The following is an 18,495-nucleotide window of genomic DNA, read 5'->3' on the forward strand; positions in this document are numbered from 1 at the left end:
GTTAACATTTCAGGGCAATAGGCCAAAGGGTTTAGGAGTTATAGCTGTTTAAAGTTATTCTCTCGAAATGCTTGTTCTCTGGAATTTCTGGACAGCCCTGAATAGATTGCCTATTTTGGTTAGGATAGATTGTGAATTAGCTTTTGGTGATTAAATAAGAGTTGTAGGAAATTTTATAAGCTTTATAGAAAGTCCAAGATCATAGCATTTGGATAATTATAACTTTAGTTATGATGTAAACTTGTAACTGCCATGTGTAGCTTAGACATTGCTTTGTGTGAAATTGTAAGTAGATAGAGAAGAGATATGCATCTACTCAGTTAGCATGGAGTTAGCAATTGTTATCATTGTGCTACTTAACCTCATTGTTGCAGCATGTACATTCTCCTATCACATCATCTATGATCCTTCTTATGCATTCATGAGACTTACTTATGCATATGCATGCAATAGGTGCCACCGATGAGATCATGTTGGTGGAGCTCGACGTGGATCCACAGGAGGAGAATTAGGAAGTGTAGCACCCGGAGGTTCCCGGAGAAGGCAAGCCTGAAGTTGATCACCTCTCGGAGTTCCCGGATCATCAGCCAGCAACGTTCATGAAAGGCAAGCCCCGGAGCATTATAAGCCTCCCTACTTTATTAATGTCACCTAAAGTTATTCGTATTGATGCATTATGTGACAGGACTTGTTTGGAAACACTTGTTGCATATTACCTTTCCTTGACCAAAAATATCTACCATGAATCCTATTTAAGTCCAGGAACCCTTATCATTCTTAGCTATGCTTAGACCGGTAGAAGTCGGGTGATTTACTGTCACCTGCGAGCTATAGGTGATAACTTGATCACGGTTGGCTATATTGTGCTATCGTGGAACATAACCTAGTACTATTGAATAAATGGAGACTGGGTGGAGTCTTATGTTGTGGTATCATAGTGATTCCGTCTGCATTGTTTAAGGACCAGACGTTGGAGGTCATCTTGTCATGTTGAACGCATGCCTCTCACATAGTTGGCCAGATATGTCATTTCGACCACGAAGCCGAGTAGCTCAACTTAGGTCGGGGACACGAGCAGTTAAAGTGTGCACCCTAGAGGCAGTAAGGATGTGCGAAGAGCGAATGGCATAAGCCCAAGGGCAGGTTAGAGTCCCAAGCCACCTTGACAGATTGGTTGTATCTTTGAGGGTGTTCCGCTGGTCCTACCCGCGATTGTACTTGAGTTGTCCCAAAGGTGACCTGATGCGACCCCGACGGGGGAAGTATGGGTGTGTGTTAAAAATAATTCCCCAGCTGGGTAGGAATCGATTCGAATCATCGTCTCTCCTGGATTGTGAGAACTTGACTTTAGTACACTCCACCGTAGTAAATGATGGAAATGTTGGTTATGAGATTATGCAAGAACTCAACTAGATATGGTTATTATTGTGATGACTTAATGGTACCAACATGTTTGGCATAGGATAGTTGCTAATCTAGTATGAGTTAGGATTAATAACTGGTGATTCACAATTAAAGATATGTTGGATAACTTATGCTTTTTCTACAAATAATGTCTACCAGCTCTACTTATAAAGCCTTGCATACTCCTTGGTGTCTTAGTATATTAGTTGGACGGGTAAGTCTAGCTGAGTACCTTCTCGTACTCAGGGTTTTATTCCCATTGTTGCAAATAACATTATGTATCTTGGCTACTGCAAGAACTGCCTTGCTCCTGTAGTGGATGAGGACTAGGACCATGGGCAATGGTCATTCTGTTTATCGTCTCACCCTTATGCTTTTGGTTGGAGATGACTATGAAACTGGCTTTGTATTAAACTACGTGTGATGTTGATGTTAAACTACTTTGCTTCTGCTACTTTCAAACTTGGTTTGTAATAATTATTCGAACTCTGATGTATGAGAGCTATTTGTGAACTATGATGTAACATGTGACTGGTTATGTTGAATCTCTACGATCTTGGTTTGTATGTTGGTTGCTTGAGATCCTTCGAGATTTCATCGGACTATAGGGTTTATGTGGGCTCAAGTATGATGGTTTGATTGCTTCAATGATTGCTATTGTACTTGTGCTCTTATAAATTGGATGGTTCCGTGACAACTACTACTAGGTTCTATAGCTCAGATTATTTATTTTACAAGAGCTGCAATCTCGTGAACTCATTTTCTATTTGAACCGTAGTTTGGGAAAAACCTTGAGCGCAGTCTTGCCCTTTTCCTAGGCCAACTGCTCATCTCGTAGCTTGCAAAGCTGATGAGCATATCCATTAGCTTCATCCTACCCATGTGAAACCTATGAAGTTTGTTGGCGGTCATTAACGATCAAATCCGACCTCCAATTAATGTCCAAAATGAGAGAAATAAACAGACTTTCAATGCATATGCATTTACTATTAACATATTTCCACATGTATTGGATGCTTAGTATTTTATAGGACATATACACCAAATACATGGGAAAATGACAAAAAAAGCGCAACCCAGGAAAGTGTAAAGTAGAAAAGCACAAAGGAGCCAAGCAAAGGCTCACCCACATGCTAAACTTGCACCGGGCACCGACAAGGAAGCAACCTAGGCCTAACCAGAAGCCCACTAGAGCAAGGCGGTGGCGAGCAGAGCCACCCAGGTGCAACTAGGGTGCACCCGCACTGCTCCCAGCTCTGCTCGGGCCCAGTTTGCTCTAGCGGTTGCATGGCGGCATGCAGAGGCAGTCCACGTCGGTTTCCTAATTTACCTATGCCAAACCGACCTCCATGTCACTATAAGAAGAGGGGTGGAGCTCCCCTTCAACACACACAACATTTGAGCCACTACAGCTCCACTTCTCTACTTGTACTCTTTTAGTTTTTAGTTGCAGTTGGAGCTAGCAAGAGCTATCAAGGAGAGCTTGGCTCCTTGGAAGAAACAAGAGAAAGCTTCTTATGAATACAAAGAGAATTTCTTCCAAAGTCATGCTCTCATATCATAAATATAGTAGTGCATATGAACTAGACTATAGTTTTCATGTTATAATCTTGACATATGAACTAGCATATAGTTTGTATGTTATGATCTTAACATGTTCGACTTATGCTTAAACATTCATATGACTTATATGAGTAGAAGTAGAGCTAGGTTGAGGTGGCGGTTCATCGTGCCTTTGGGTGTGCCCATGTCCTACGCTTGTCGATCCATAGGGTCAGAGTCCCAGGGGATGTGAGGTAGTTTCTGTGTAATTGGGCACGGTGCCCAGGTATATGGGAGTAGGTGAATACATTTCCTACTCTTCGGTTGAGGGGTAGGCGGTAGGTGGTGATAGCCCTATCCATCCCTTGTAATCCCCCACATTTGGGTAGGGTGTAGGAGTCTAAATTGTCACATGAGGTTGCTGGCAGACTAGTACTCAGTGGCCTCCCGACCTATCTTAAACTTAGTTCTAGCTCTAATCATGTAACTAGTATGATCATTAACTATTCTTTGCATGGCTATATATGACCATGCTGGCTCCACTTAGAAACATTCTTTTATTCTTTGTTTTCCTTTTATCCTTGAGGTTGTCCCAGATGTGTGTCCACTCTCCTTGAAATACCATTTTTACCCATGTCATGAACTATTGGTTTACTAATGCAAGTATGTAATCTTGTTCGGATTGATGCTAGATGTTGATGGTAGTTAACAAACATTACAAACCATCAATATAACTTGTATAACGGCATGAAAATAATCACCAACAAAGGTTTAGGGGTTTAAACTAACAAATTCCATGAGTTTTGGTGAATCTGTATTTTCTGCAGGGTTTATCTAGAAAACCGTCAAGGTGGACCTAGATGTCAAACTTAATCGAGATTATCCGTGGGATAAACAACTCTAGAAGGTTCTAGAGGACACTAGAGGACACCACACCAAAGTAGAGGGCAAGAGGCCATTAGGTGGGGCTGGCTGGTCCCACCCTCAGGCCGGCTAGTCTAGGGCCCCACCTGTCAGCCTCCGCCTCGCTACGTCAGTTCTCCACCGCCTTAAGGATTGCATCTACGTTGTTTATTCAAGTCGGTTTAATCCGAGGGCTCCGGATTGATGCTATGGCTTATATATCAACCCCTACCACCCCTAGGCATCAAACCCTAAATAAGTCATTTGAGAAGATAGAAACCCAAATCAGTCCTTAGAGCTCCATCATATTCTAGGGCATAGCTAGTTAGGCTAGGTCTAGAGGGAGGCAAGCAGGTTTCGCTTGGATTCCTGATCGTGTCAAGAGCGTGGTTTGGTATAGTCTTGGTACCCCCTCTCTTTTGCATCTCTCATTACTTTTATATGTTTGCTACAATTGTTATGACACTATTATTCATATCGATTATGTTCCTAGTTATCATGTTCATCGTCTACTTTGATTATATGCTTAGTATAGCTAGATTATCATCATGTTCAAGCATAAATTCATATAGCGCTCGCTCTAAAGTACATGGGGTGAGTGGTTGACATTGTGTAAGCGTGGTTCTTATACATTGTTTGCCTATGGATACACCCTATATTCTAGGCCATGTGGTGGATCATGGATGTGACACTCCCATTGAGTCCTTTGTAGTCCACTCCTTGAATATTGTTCTACAAGTAGGATCTAGTTCCGAAGGAAGACAAGCTCTGTTCTTAATCTTCCTTACTAATATCCCTTATGTGTAGATATGAAGTTGATCTTAGCCATGATTACTAAGTATAATTGCACTAATCAATGTATGCTTTGACTTGTAATTAAGAATTACTTAGAAATTATTCCTCTAATATTCTACTTAACCATGCTAATGCCATAGAAAGGAGTACTCTGAGTGATCAATGATTAGTTATTATGCACCATTCATATATACATTTACCTCTTGACTTACCACTATTGTGAGTAGAATATTGGTTATGGTTTACTTCTCCATCAATAGCATAAGTTATCAATACATGTCCTCGCTAGACCTTCCCTGTGGTAAAAATATAAATAACACTACCTAGAATACTCCTGGGTGAAGTGCTACAATGGTATATTATCTGTGCGCTTATAGATCCCTTTCATTCATATATATATATATATATATATATATATATATATATATTCTTTGTAGTCACATAAAATAATAAAGAACTACTTAGTATTATTCTAGTAGTAATGCTAAGTAGTATCAATAAGCATATCTGGCATCATCACTAGGTATGACAACCTAGGTAAGTAATGTTAAGAGATGTAGACAAACATTAGGTGGCTACTAAAACAAGTGACAAGTTAATAAATACCAACAAGCATTTCTAGGGCCGTTGCCACGAAAGGTACTAGGCAAAGGAATATTGATAAACTTATACTCATTGATGTGATCGAGATAAACCATTGACCTCTGCTCAAACAAGCTTACCCTCATTTTGTCTACTTTTGTATCTTATGCAGGGTAATGTATGACCAGTTTTGACCTTCCGACAAACTACGTTGAAGATCCAGAAGCATTAATCAAGAGAACTAGAGCTAAACTCAAGAAAGTTTCAGCTTTAGAGTCGGAAGATAACCAGATAAGGTGAAGCTTAATACCAGAATTTGAAGCCATGGCTAACAAGACTCTTCATGAATTCTCTACTCCAATTACAGCCAACATCCATACTGGACCAACAGTCGATGTTGGAGATAATGGATTTGAGCTCAAGCCAGCTCTCATCAGTATGGTGCAAGCAAGCCAGTTTTGTGGAAAGGCACATGAAGATGCGAGTGCCTATCTCCAACATATCCTGGAGATCTGTAGCACTTTCACCATCAAAGGAGTGACCAAAGATGCCATACTACTTCACCACTTCCCATTCTCACTCTTGGGGAAGGCAAAGCAATGGTTCTACACCAACAAATATAGAAACACTACATGGGATAACTGCTCCACTGCCTTCCTAGCCAAGTTTTTTCCCACAAGCAAGACCAATGCTCTACGTGGGAGAATTTTAAGCTTTCAACAGCAACATGATGAATCTATCCATAAGGCATGGGAACACTTCCAAGACTATATCAGAATGCCCTCATCATGGGATGGATAATTGGTTGCTCATGCGGGCTTTCTACCATGACTTGACCAATAGTACCCATGAGACTATGGATGCTGCTGCTAGAGGTTCATTCCTGTCAATCACCATACCAGCTGCAATAGCTCTTGTGGAGAAGATGGCCTCCAATCAAGGTTAGAATGAAGAATGTCTTCAAACCCACAAGAGAGGTGGAGGTATGCATCAACTCAAGGAGGTAGACATGCTATCTGCCAAGATGGACCTACTGATGAAGAAGCTCGAAGCTCGAGCCAATGAGAAACAAGAAGTCCTGCACATTCATGATTCCCGCATGACTTGTGAAGAGTGTGTAAACACTGGACATTCAAGGAACAACTGCCCTGAAAGCCATGAGGATATCAACTTCATCAACAACAACTACTTTTGTCCTCAACAAAATCACGGATGGAATTAGCAACAGAGGCCGGACTACAAAGGTAATTACCAAGGTAACCCTCAAGGTAATAATTTTAATAATTTCAATCAACCCCCTTGAGAGAGTTGATTTCTAGCCAAGCTAAAATTATGGAGGGCTTATCTAGAAAACTAGCTTCCAATGATAGATTTTTAGAAAATATAAATAATAGAATGGATAACCTCTCCTCTGCCATTATGAACCAGCATAGCTATAATAAATGATAGAATTGCAAATAGCTCAGCTGGCTGCTGCTGTTCCTCTAACCGACAAAGGTAAGATTTCATGGCAACCAGAAGATCTAGAAACTACAAATCTTATCGATATTCATAATGCAGCATACTACTGCATACAACCATCGATGGGAAGGTGGATAGACTATACCTTGCCTGAAAAGAAAGGTGATCTGAGAAGACCTGTCATCCCCATAGCTATTGGACCGCACATATTCCAAGAAGCTATTTGTGACTTCGAAGCAAGTGTCAATATTATGCCTAAGGTAATCTATGATAAAATTAATGGAGATATTTTGTTGTACACAAATATGCGTTTGTAGCTTGCAGATCAGTCACTCTGCTATCCCAAGAGAGTTCTTGAAGACGCCATTGTTCGAGTGGGACAATCATATGTTCCTGTAGATTTTGTGGTTTTGGAACCAGGTGGAGATGTAAGGGCACCCTGTTGGTATATATTAACACACACAGAAAAGATCCGTAAGTGCACAGATACAGCTGTAGCTTTCACTGGGAAGTATTCTAAGTATCATATCCATAGGGAAAGTGTGAGACTAACTACGATCTAACTTAACAAGGGGTAGCAACAAGGCTAGGATAAACCAGAGTGTAGAGAGGATAACTAAGGTTCTCTAATTCTAACTTGGGTAAGCAATGTCTTCTACTGTTCAACTGGGGACATTACTAGGGAAATACACTAGCAGAGGATGCTTTTCTTTGTATCCGGGTCCTACTTGGCCTACAAACAGGAGGTGGACTACAAAGGATCAACGAAGCTATATAGTACTCAACGAGGCTATATAGTACTGATGTCACACATGCGATCTACCATCGATCCAGAATGCAGGGTGCATCCATGATTAACCTAAGTCTAAGCACCACGCTTACACTTATGATTAATACTTTACTCCCCCTATGTAGAGAATAAAGCACTCTAAAGAGTTGCAAACCTGATGAACAATATAAACAAGATACTTACTTGAATTAGAAGTTGATTACTAGAGAAATCTCAGAGGCATGCTCAGATAGAACTTAGATTCACCAATGTACAAGCCATAGAGAGAGCACCGACAGGCCGACACCTCCTAATACTCTTCCCTCACTCTCCATCTCACTATTTCTTTTTATAAGACTAGATCCTATGGAGGACTAATCTTCTCTTGATAGCTGGTACTAATCCTCACGAGGAGAATATGAATTAGGGGTTTAGGATGGCTCCACGGACGGGGCCTGGGCATCCTTATATAGGCCAAGGTGGAGTAGGGGACAAGAAATCAAGGTGGAGTAGGGGGCAAGGAATCGCCACATCATCGATCCACGTCAACTGCCCCGACCACTGTTGGATAAACTGACCTAAAACAACCTTAGAATCAATGGTTTAGATCATAGAAAGGAGTATGAGGTGGCGGAGGGCGAGCAGGCTCCATGGCAGGCCGACCGGCATATGGGCTGGGCTGGCCGGCCCACTTTTGTAACTGTTTGGTCCAAGCTCTGGCGTGGTGTCTTCTAGAACCTTCTAGAGTTGTCTTTCACAGTTTTTGTGGGTTGAATCACTTGTTGTCACCGGTTTGCTTGTTTGGAGTGTATGATAGTGGTCCCAAGAGCTGTTTTCTAGATAAATCCTCCTATAGTCACATAATTACCAAAGGTCGTGGAATTCATTAGTTGAAACCCCTATACCTATGTTTGGTGATGGAATTAAGTATATATGTAGGTTATGTTGACGATTTATAATTGGTGTTAGTGACCATTAACAAGCTCCCCTAAGCTTAACCCTTGCTAGTCCTGAGCAAAGCTAAACTCAGCAATAGATCAGGAGTTGCTACAATGCTTTCATGCCTTAAAAGTACACATGTGTTCAATAAAAAATTCTCCTCCGAATTAGAACAAACTGATCTGACTTTCAAACTTACCCATATTACCTTCAACCATGGGGCTTCTTAGCCTTCACTTGGGTCTTGAGCAATTGAAAGACAGAACGATCAAGTCAAGCACTATGTCTCAAGTTCTTTGTTCAACCATTGTTTTGGAGTTTTTTTAAGTTTTCAAAATACAACTTAGAGATTCCATTGTATGGCACTCTCAAGTCTCTTAATATATGTGGTATTTGTGGATTCTCACCAAGACAATAAAGATGTTATGCCTTTTCTCTTCCTACTACTAAGGCTTATGTGGAGTTCATAGGTAGGGAGAAAACTAGAGCATACTTGCAATGCATATATTGTAAAGTCAAACCTCAGATCCAAAGAGAGTTGAGTCATACAATCAAATCAAGATGTGCATGTGTGTGGATATATGGTGGATATATATGGTGCCTAACCTAATTCTACTTTGCTCCTTGAAAACATATCTCTCTTTTGAAACTCAAAAATAATTTTGCAAGAGAACAGGAGCTATCTTATTCATCTCTTTGTTTTTTTAGGCGGGCATCTAAGTACCCATTGTTTTAGATATGGCGGACACTTGTCAATTTTTTTCTCAACCCTTTTTTTTCTCTTTTTTTATGAATAACTTTTGCAAAGCCCCATGTCTCTTTTCTGCAACAAAACTTTGAGAGATATTAACAAGAACTTGGAGCATTTATTTGGTGGATGAAAAACCTATCAAGCATGTTTTTGCGCCTACCCCCAGTGTGTAGGAGCAGCAGGTATATGCAGTGTGTACGTGATCTTAATTTTAAGAGCATGACAAACCACTCATAAGGGTCAACAAAGCTTGACAAAACTCAATGCAATTACAAGCAGCATATGTGTGGAGGTTTTCTTAGCCTATATAAGGGCAGTCCCAATGGTGTATTGATGATGGTTTCTATCCTCATTAAATGACTTGCTACGTAGGCAAAATGCTAACATGGCAATGTAATTAATGAAGAAAGAGAGCAAAAATCATAGAAATGGTTTCCTCATGAAGAAATCAGGTCTTCTCTTGACCCAATGCACCAAGAAACCATGAAATCGCCATTGGGGAGAAACCACCAGTTTCTAGGGGGCTTGTGCCACACTCCCATTGGAGGAAGAAGATAGAGTTGGGAGAGAGAAAGAGAAAATAATTATTACACAAAGACACCTCCACTGTGGAAGGTAGTTTCTATAGATGATTTCTTGTGCTATGGAAACCGCATCAGTTTCTTCCAGTGGGACTGCCCTAACATGTGTGGCTCTGGTGGGAATTTAAGCTTTGTCATATAGGAACTCATCATGTAGTATTTTTGTGTTTTTTCAAAAAGATAAATCTCCAGAACTTTGGTGTCACTTGGAACAAGATAAACAGCAGCTCAGACCTTCTCATATCATATCCGTCAATTACCTAGACTTAGATCACGCATATGCTACCCATGAGTTTCAAGTTCAAAGTAAATCCTTATATCAAAATAGTCATATCCAAAACTTTGGGAGAATTCAAGGCTAAAAACTAGGTACTTGAAAGGAATTACAAAAGAGCAACTATTCATCATTTTCATTCAAGAGATTATTCTAAGTTCTCTTTATTCTATTCAGCTCTTAAAAATAAATTAAAGCAAACTAGACACACCTTTTTATTTTGTTTTCAATTTTACTAGATCACACATTATAACTAAAGCAAAGATAAATTTTTATTTTGTTTTTCATTTATTATATTTTTTAACTATTTAAAAGAAACTAAAACTAAAATAAAAGGGGAAAGAATACTTACATGGATACATAGGAGTGCTTTTCCCCTAAGCTAGCTCTTTTGGTGAGGGTTTGATGTTTTATGTCCTTCAAACTAGACTTCTCCTTGTGAAGTTCATTGATTGAGTACCTCGGTTTGTTCTAAAGATGAAGATTCTTGTAATGACGCCTCTAATGGTGATGTCACCTTCTTTCGCAAAACCTATCTTGGTTTTGAGTTTTGATTTTAGTTTGATAGGTTCAGGACCTTCACTTGTAGAAATTGGGGAGTCAACTATCTTCCACTTACACTTTGCTTGAAGTGTGTCCTCCTCATAAGACAAGGTAGAGATCAAGTGCATGGGCTATGTTGGTGGGAAAACACCAACAGAACCAAGATTTTATTCATTCTTCTCTATCCTTGGGCATATTAAACAAGACAAAGTTGATGTTATGTGCTTGTTTAATTATGACATGGGTGGTAACATCAGAAGATTGAACATGAATGTAGCATTTAAGTACATTTGGTAGAAAAGATTGAGTTGCTGAACCTATGGAAGGATCATCTATCTTTACATAATGTATCAATCTTTACATGATTATGACTATCATCTTCCAAAGATAAGGTGTGTAACTTTTTAGCTCATTTGGTTAAAACTATGAGGTCAAGGAAGTGGTGCTAGGAACAAGCTTAAAGAACATGTTGAGTTAGTCAGGTTGGATCAAGTAATGGAGTTGTAACCCATACATGTTTGTTTCTTATTTATGTGCCCACCCGAATCAAGGAAAGCTATTTAAGTAATGATCATTTACCTTAGGATGTTACCTTGGTCATTGAAGCATGATGACACCACATGATGAATGGTAGATGACTCATGATGGTCCTTCCCTTTTTGCTTGAAGTTTTCCTTGTTCGGCTAGCCTCACAGTTATGAGTTGTTTATGAGCTTCTTGTTCCTATATTGCATCCTTTCTTTCTCATCCTTTTGTCATGCCATCTTTCTGCTCTTTGATCTTTAACATTTTGTTGGGCCTTCGTCCTCACTCATTGTTTTATGTTTGTAAAGGATTAGTGGACAACACATACCCGAATGATTGTTCAAATAATTCAAGGCAGAGGTAGTGTTGTAATAGGGCTGAAGGTCATCTATGTTAGAGTTGGTTTTAACATATTAATTAGCATAGAACTTTTTATCCCATGTTTTAAATGATGCGCCTTGATTCATCTCATGACTTACCCAAATTAAATTGAGAGTTTCCTGTAGAGGTTAGTCTAACAAAATATCCAGTATCTACTAAAGCATACTATCGGCTCAAAAATCAGCCTACACACCACGTCTAATTCGATTTAGGAAGGCATTTTAACCTAAGCACCATGCTTAATTTAAAAACCTTTGGAAGTAAAATCAGCACCCCTAAACTAAACCCCAAGCTTAATTTAAAAGATGTATGAACATACCCCAAACCTTAAGCATACTATAGCAAACAAATGTAGCATGAAAGCATTATAGAGATTTATTCAAATAGAGATGAAAGAGCTTGATTGTTTTTTAGCAAATTGAGCATGGCTTAAAGGTAGAGACAACCAAGATGAATTAGCAACATGGCATAAGATTTTTCAGAGAAGTTCATCCCCCACACTTGAATTTTGCAAGTCAAAATCAAGTTTGGATGGATGTGATTCAATGTTGCATGATGGATGGTTGTACATACCTGGCGTTGTCATCCTTCATTCTTTTTGCTTTAAACCTAGAATGGTTAGTGACAAAAATATCTGAAGACATATTTTCACAATTACATTTCTAGGCTTATTTCACAATGGTATCACAGCAGAAGGTAAAAACTCATATTATCTCCCGAAAGTGCTTGTTTTAGGACAACAGCTCGTCCTAGGGAAACCTTAGAATTGCGCTTCAAGTTGGTGAAGTGGTTTCCCCTCCAACACCAACCTTTGTATGCATATCTTCAAGATTCATGCCAACAGAATTTGTAATATTTATGATAAACATATGCATCTACAACCACCCTTTAAAAAATTTTAGGAACAAAAAGTATAAAGGGGTTGAAGACCTCATGTGCGGCAAAGTTAGAGAGACAAATTGATTTAGGGATTTCTCATGCGAGCAGGGATTTAATGATGTGCTCATGAAGTAGCTTCCATGCTCGTCTATGTCATCTTCATTTTCAAGGTCCAAGGGTCTTTCTTCATGAATGTCCATAGGCAAAAACTTTGTCTCCATCATTCCATGCTTATGACATTCATTGGACATTTTATTGTCCAGGATTTCCCATGGATCGGTGACTCTCGGGTTGATCTTGTCTAAAGCCTCCTCCAAACTTGGATGAATCATGTTTATTAAAGAAATTGATTTAAGCTCACTGTTTGGATCTAAGCCAAGTTTGGATTCTACCCATAAGGCTTCGTCCTTGACCATCCATTCTTTAGCAATAGCATATGAGTTCTTAATACATTCTAGCCATTGTCATTGCTCTTCTTGGTCTTCCTTGTCACCTTCATGACTCCTATGCTTTGGGTGTCTTGGTGGATTTCTAGGATCATCATAAGACTCAGGAAAAGAGCATAGAGGGAATCATTGGTGTCAAGGATGGGTTTAGAGATGGGTTCAGATGAGACATCTAATGTAGGCATAGAAGGGGAGAAGATAGGAATTGCTTCTAAATAACTTGACTCTCCTTCTATGAGTTCACTAGACATGCCATCCTTGAATTCTTCCCAATGTCCTATATGGGAATAAGGACACTTTCTAAGAGATCCCTTCTTGAGAGGATTTGAATTATATTCGCTCAAAGGTCTCTTGTGGAACTGGAAGTTTAAGCTTTTCCCAAAATTAGCATAAAAAAGATCATCCTCATAAGAAATTTCAAAAGGTTGAATTTCTTCTTCCCTTGGAGGATTTTGGGGTATTGATGGTTCGGGATTGATAGCTAAATCTTGGGATTGGAGTGGTTGTGATTTGGCTATCAAAACTTCCACTTCTTGTTCTTGAGATGATTCCTTCTCTACCTTGGGGAGTTCATTATGAATGCTAGTGTAGGGAGTCTTTCCACTAATTCTATCAAGCATAGACCTTGCTTCACTAGCAGACAAATGAAGGAAAGCACCTCTGGAGGCTAAATCAAGGGATTCCATGGAATCCTTGCTAAGACCCATGTAAAAATGTTGAAGAAGTACAGTGTCTTGAATGGCATGGTCTGGACCAGTGATGATGAGTTCATTAAAATGATCCCATGATGTGCTAAGAGATTCTTCTTCTAGTTGTCTATAATTTAGAACCTCTTTCCGAAGGCTGACTACTTTAGAGATGGGAAAGAAACGTAAACAAAATTTAGTGTATAACATTTCCCAATCTCCTTGCATACTTCCTACGGTTTGACTATACCATTGTTTAGCTCTTCCCGTCAAACAGAATAGAAACAACTTCCATCTTAAGGTCTTGTTAGACATGCTAGCAATACAGAAGCATGCACAGGTTTGCTCAAACACTCATAGGTGTGAGTATGAGTTTTCATCGCCTTCTCCTGAGAAGGATTGATCCCAAATCAGTTTTATTAAACACGGGCGCAGCTCATAGCTAGGTGCTAGGATAGGCTCTGAACCTTTGGGTGGCTCTAGGTATACGCTCATAGGTGCAGCATATTGATAGATAGGAGTGGAATCCATAGTGAAAGAAAAATTAAAACAAAAGAAAGAATAAAAGATAAAAGGTTAGGCTAGGCTCGTAGTTATTCAGCAACCGTTTCCCCGACAACGGCACTAGAAAACTTGTTGGTATATATTAACGCACACAAAAAAGATCCGCAAGCGCATGAATACCACTGTAGCTTTATCCCAGAAGTATTCCAAGTATCATATCCAAAGGGAAACATGTGAGACTAACTACGGTCTAACTTAACAAGGGGTAGCAACAAGGCTAGGATAAACAGGAGCATAGAGAGGATAACTGAGGTTCTCTAATTCTAACTTAGGTAAGCTATCTTCTACTATTCAACTAGGGACATTATTATGGAAAGACACTAGTAGAGGATGCTTTCCTTTGTAACCGGGTCCTACTTGGCCTACAAACGAGAGGTGGACTACAAAGGATCAACAAAGCTATATAGTACTCAACGAGGCTATATAGTACTGATGTCACACACGCGATCTACCACCGATCCAGAATGCAGGGTGCATCCATGATTAACCTAAGTCTAAGCACCACACTTACACTTATGATTAATACTTTACTCCCCCTATGTAGAGCATAAAGCACTCAAAAGAGTTACAAACCTGATGAACAATATAGACAAGATGCTTACTTGAATCAAAAGTTGATTACCAGAGAAATCTCAGCGGCAAGCTCCGATAGAACTTGGATCCGCCAAGGTACAACCCATAGAGAGAGCATCGATAGGCCGGCACCTCCTCCATACTCTTCCCTCACTCTCCATCTCACTATTTCTATTTATAAGACTAAATCCTATGGAGGACTAATCTTCTATTGATAGCTAGCTCTAATCCTAATGAGGAGAATATGAATTAGGGTTTTAGGATGGCTCTAGGGAGGGGGGTCTGGGCGTCCTTATATAGCCCGAGGTGGAGTAGGGGGCAAGGAATCACCACGTCATCGATCTGCATCAACTCCCTCAACCACCTTTGGATAAACCGACCTAAAACCACCTTAGAATCAACGGTTTAGATCATAGGAAGGAGTACAAGGTGGCGGAGGGCGAGCAAGCTCCGTGGTAGGCCGGTTGGCCTATGGACTAGGCTGGCCGGCCCACTTTCATGACCGTTTGTCCCAAGCTTTAGCGTGGTGTCTTCTGGAACCTTCTAGAGTTGTCTTTCATAGTTTTCACGGGTTGAATCACTTGTTGTCGTCGGTTTGCTTGTTTGGAGTGTATGACAGTGGTCCTAGGAGCTATTTTCTATATAAATCCTTCTGTAGTCACATAATTACCAAAGCTTATGGAATTCTTTAGTTTAAACCCCTATACCTATGTTTGGTGATAGAATTAAGTATATATGCAGGTTATGTTGATGGTTTATAATTGGTGTTAGTGGCCGTCAACACACCCATTATCTTGGGCCGACCTTTCCTAAGCACTGCAAAAGCCATCATCTACGCAGATAGTGCCAAGATCTGCTTCACAATCAAGGATAAAAAGGAGAAGTTTTCTTTCAAGAATCATATCTTGCAATATCCTAGACATCCACAGATGTCGTACCTGCCCGAAGAGACAATAGTGAGTAAGAAGAAAAACAATTGGAGAAGAAGGAAGAACAAGGTCAGGCAACCATAAGAAGAATCAGTCAACATGATCAACACTCCAATCAGTGTACGACCACCTCCTCCCTTCAACATTCCTTGCTAAGAAGGATGATCTAGGCATAGCCATGATTGAGTGTACCATTGGACAAAGAATCTTCCACAACACCTTCTATGACATTGGATCGGGTGTCAATATAATGTCCAAGGTAACATATGAATACTTATTTGGTGATGAACCTTTGTTCCCTATATATATGCAATTGCAGATGGCAGACCAATCAATCCCATTTCCAGAGGGAATAGCAAAGGATGTCATGGTAAGAATACATGATCACTATGCCCCTACTAACTTCATGGTTCTAGACATGGGTGAAGAAGAAGATGATACACCCATCATCCTTGGAAGACCGTTCCTCAACACCACCAACATGATCATCTATGTCGGATCTGGACAAGTCCACTTCCAATTCCCTAGAGAGAAGGTACACTACTATTTCAATAGTTATACCACTTATGAATAGCCAAAGAAGACCCGCTCTAGGAGGAGACATCAATCATCCCAATGCCAAGAGAATCAAGCCCCAAAGAATGGTTGGGAAGAAGATGAGGAACCTATGAAGGATGAGCCTACTCCACCAAAATCAAGTCCACAGACCAAGAAGGTATGGAAAGAAATGATGATATCATCAGAGTCATCATTAGAAGAGGTGCAACCATCAAGGTCTCTATCTCCGGGACCGACAGATGCACCCAAGGAATAAACAAGACTAGAGAAAGTCATGTTCAGATGACTTAAAAATCTAAACCATCGCCATGAGGTAATAACGGTAGTTATCCATATTTACTTTCTCGCATTGCATGACTCATTTTTCACTTTAGAATATTTACTTTTCTGCATTTACATTGTGCTAATAAAAGAAAGATAAAAAGTTTCATGACTGCATTTCATCATTGAATTATAAATCCTAAGCCCCATGTGAATAAATCTACGGTGTAAATACCCATGGGAATATTCATTATGGAGGCATAAAAATTAAAAATACCATACATACATATTTTTCTATTCTGCATATCATAAATAAGAAAACCCAAAAAAATATATGAGGTAAACATCCTACTAAAATTCTACTAATACAAAAATATTTCTAAACCTCAAGAACAACTAATCTCTGAATGACTGACCGTTAACCCCCTATCCTAATCTATTCCATGAGTTTTGGTATTCTTGTTGGTATTTTGCAGGATGATGCACATGATCATGAGCAAGTTCACCCGGTTGTCTTCATCTCATTCCATCCCTGGACAAAAAGGACATCCATTGGTAAAACTACTCTAAGAAAAACCACAGCAACAATCCAGTTTGGGGGAAGAGCATCCCCCATGTATCTAGCTAAGTATTATTTCTATTTGCTATTTTTAAGTTTGCTATATAGTTGCTAAAAATAATAATAAAATAAAAAGATGCATAACAAACTAAAAGCAAAATAAAAATTTATCTTTGTCTTATATATATTAGTAAGGTGTGATCTGGAAAAAAAATGAAATGAAAACAAAATAAAAAAGTGTGTGTCTAGTTTTTGTTTTTAAGAGCTGAATAAATAAAAGGACTCGGAGGATAATATTTTATAATGGAAATGATGAGTAGTTGCTCTGTTGTAATTCCTTTCAAGTACCTAGTTTTCAGCCTTGAATTCTCCTAAGTTTTGGATATGACTGTTTTGATATAAGAATTTACTCTGAACTTGAAACTCGTGGGTAGCATATGCTTGATCTAAGTCTAGGTAATTGATGAATATGATATGAAGGTCTAAGCTATTATTTATCTTGTTCCAAGTGATACTAAAGTTCCAGAGATTTTTCTTCTGAAAAACATAAAAATGCTACATGATGAGTTCCTGTATGACAAAACTTGAATTCCTACCAGAGCCATATATGTTATTTAGACTAGGAAAACTTCACTTATAAGCTGATTGTTTTGCATTGAGTTTAGTCAAGCTTTGTTGATCCTTATGAGAGGTTTGTCATGCTCTTAAAATAAAGATCACGTACACACCACCCATATATGCACTACTTCTACACTAGGGGTAGGCGCAAAAACATGTCATTCCATCTAGATCCAACCAAAAATGTTTTACTCCTACACTAGGAGTGAACACAAAAACATTCTTGATAGGATATCCACCAAATAAATGGTCCAAGTTCTTGTTGCTATCTCTCATAAGTTTTGTTACAGAAAAAAGCATGGGGCTATGCAAAAGTTATTCATAAAAAAGAAAGAAAAAAAGAGATAAAAAATGGACAAGTGTCCGAGATATCTAAGACATTGGGTACTTAGATGCCCGCCTAAAAAGGGAGAGTTGAATAAGATAGCCCATGTTTTCTTGCAAAGTATTTTCTGAGTTTCAAAAGAGAGATATGTCTTCAAAGAGCAAAGTAGAATTAGGTTAGCCACCATATACATCCACCATGTACATCCACACACATGCACATCTTGATTTGATTGTATGACTCAACTGTCTTTGGATTCGAGGTTTGACTTTACAATATATGTATTGCAAGTATGCTCTTTTATGCTTTCTCCACTCCTATGAACTCCACATAATCCTTAGTTGTAGGAAGAGAAAGGCATAACATCACTATTGCCTTGGTGAGGATCCACAAATACCACATATATTGAGAGACTTGAGAGTGTCATACAATGGAATCTCTAAGTTTTATTTTTAGAATCTATAAAAACTTCAGAACAATGGTTGAGCAAAGAACTTGAGACATAGTGCTTGACTTGATTGTTCTGTCTTTTAATTGCTCAAGACCCAAGTGAAGGCTAAGAAGCCCCATGGTTGAAGGTAATATGGGTAAGTTTGAAAGTCAGATCGGTTTATTCTAATCCGAAGGAGAATTCTTGTTTGAATGCA

The 18,495-nt window shown here is 39.2% G+C and overlaps 1 non-coding gene across 1 annotated transcript; it reads right to left on the reverse strand.

Annotated features, from left to right (window-relative positions):
* Positions 1 to 5,914: 5,914 nt before the first annotated feature.
* Positions 5,915 to 6,021, reverse strand: LOC136502350 (small nucleolar RNA R71). The gene has a single exon (XR_010770510.1). It is a non-coding gene; the product is annotated as a small nucleolar RNA R71 (small nucleolar RNA).
* Positions 6,022 to 18,495: the final 12,474 nt, after the last annotated feature.

This window comes from Miscanthus floridulus, chromosome 13, assembly GCF_019320115.1.
Source record: "Miscanthus floridulus cultivar M001 chromosome 13, ASM1932011v1, whole genome shotgun sequence".
In the NCBI taxonomy this organism is placed as follows: Eukaryota; Viridiplantae; Streptophyta; class Magnoliopsida; order Poales; family Poaceae; genus Miscanthus; species Miscanthus floridulus.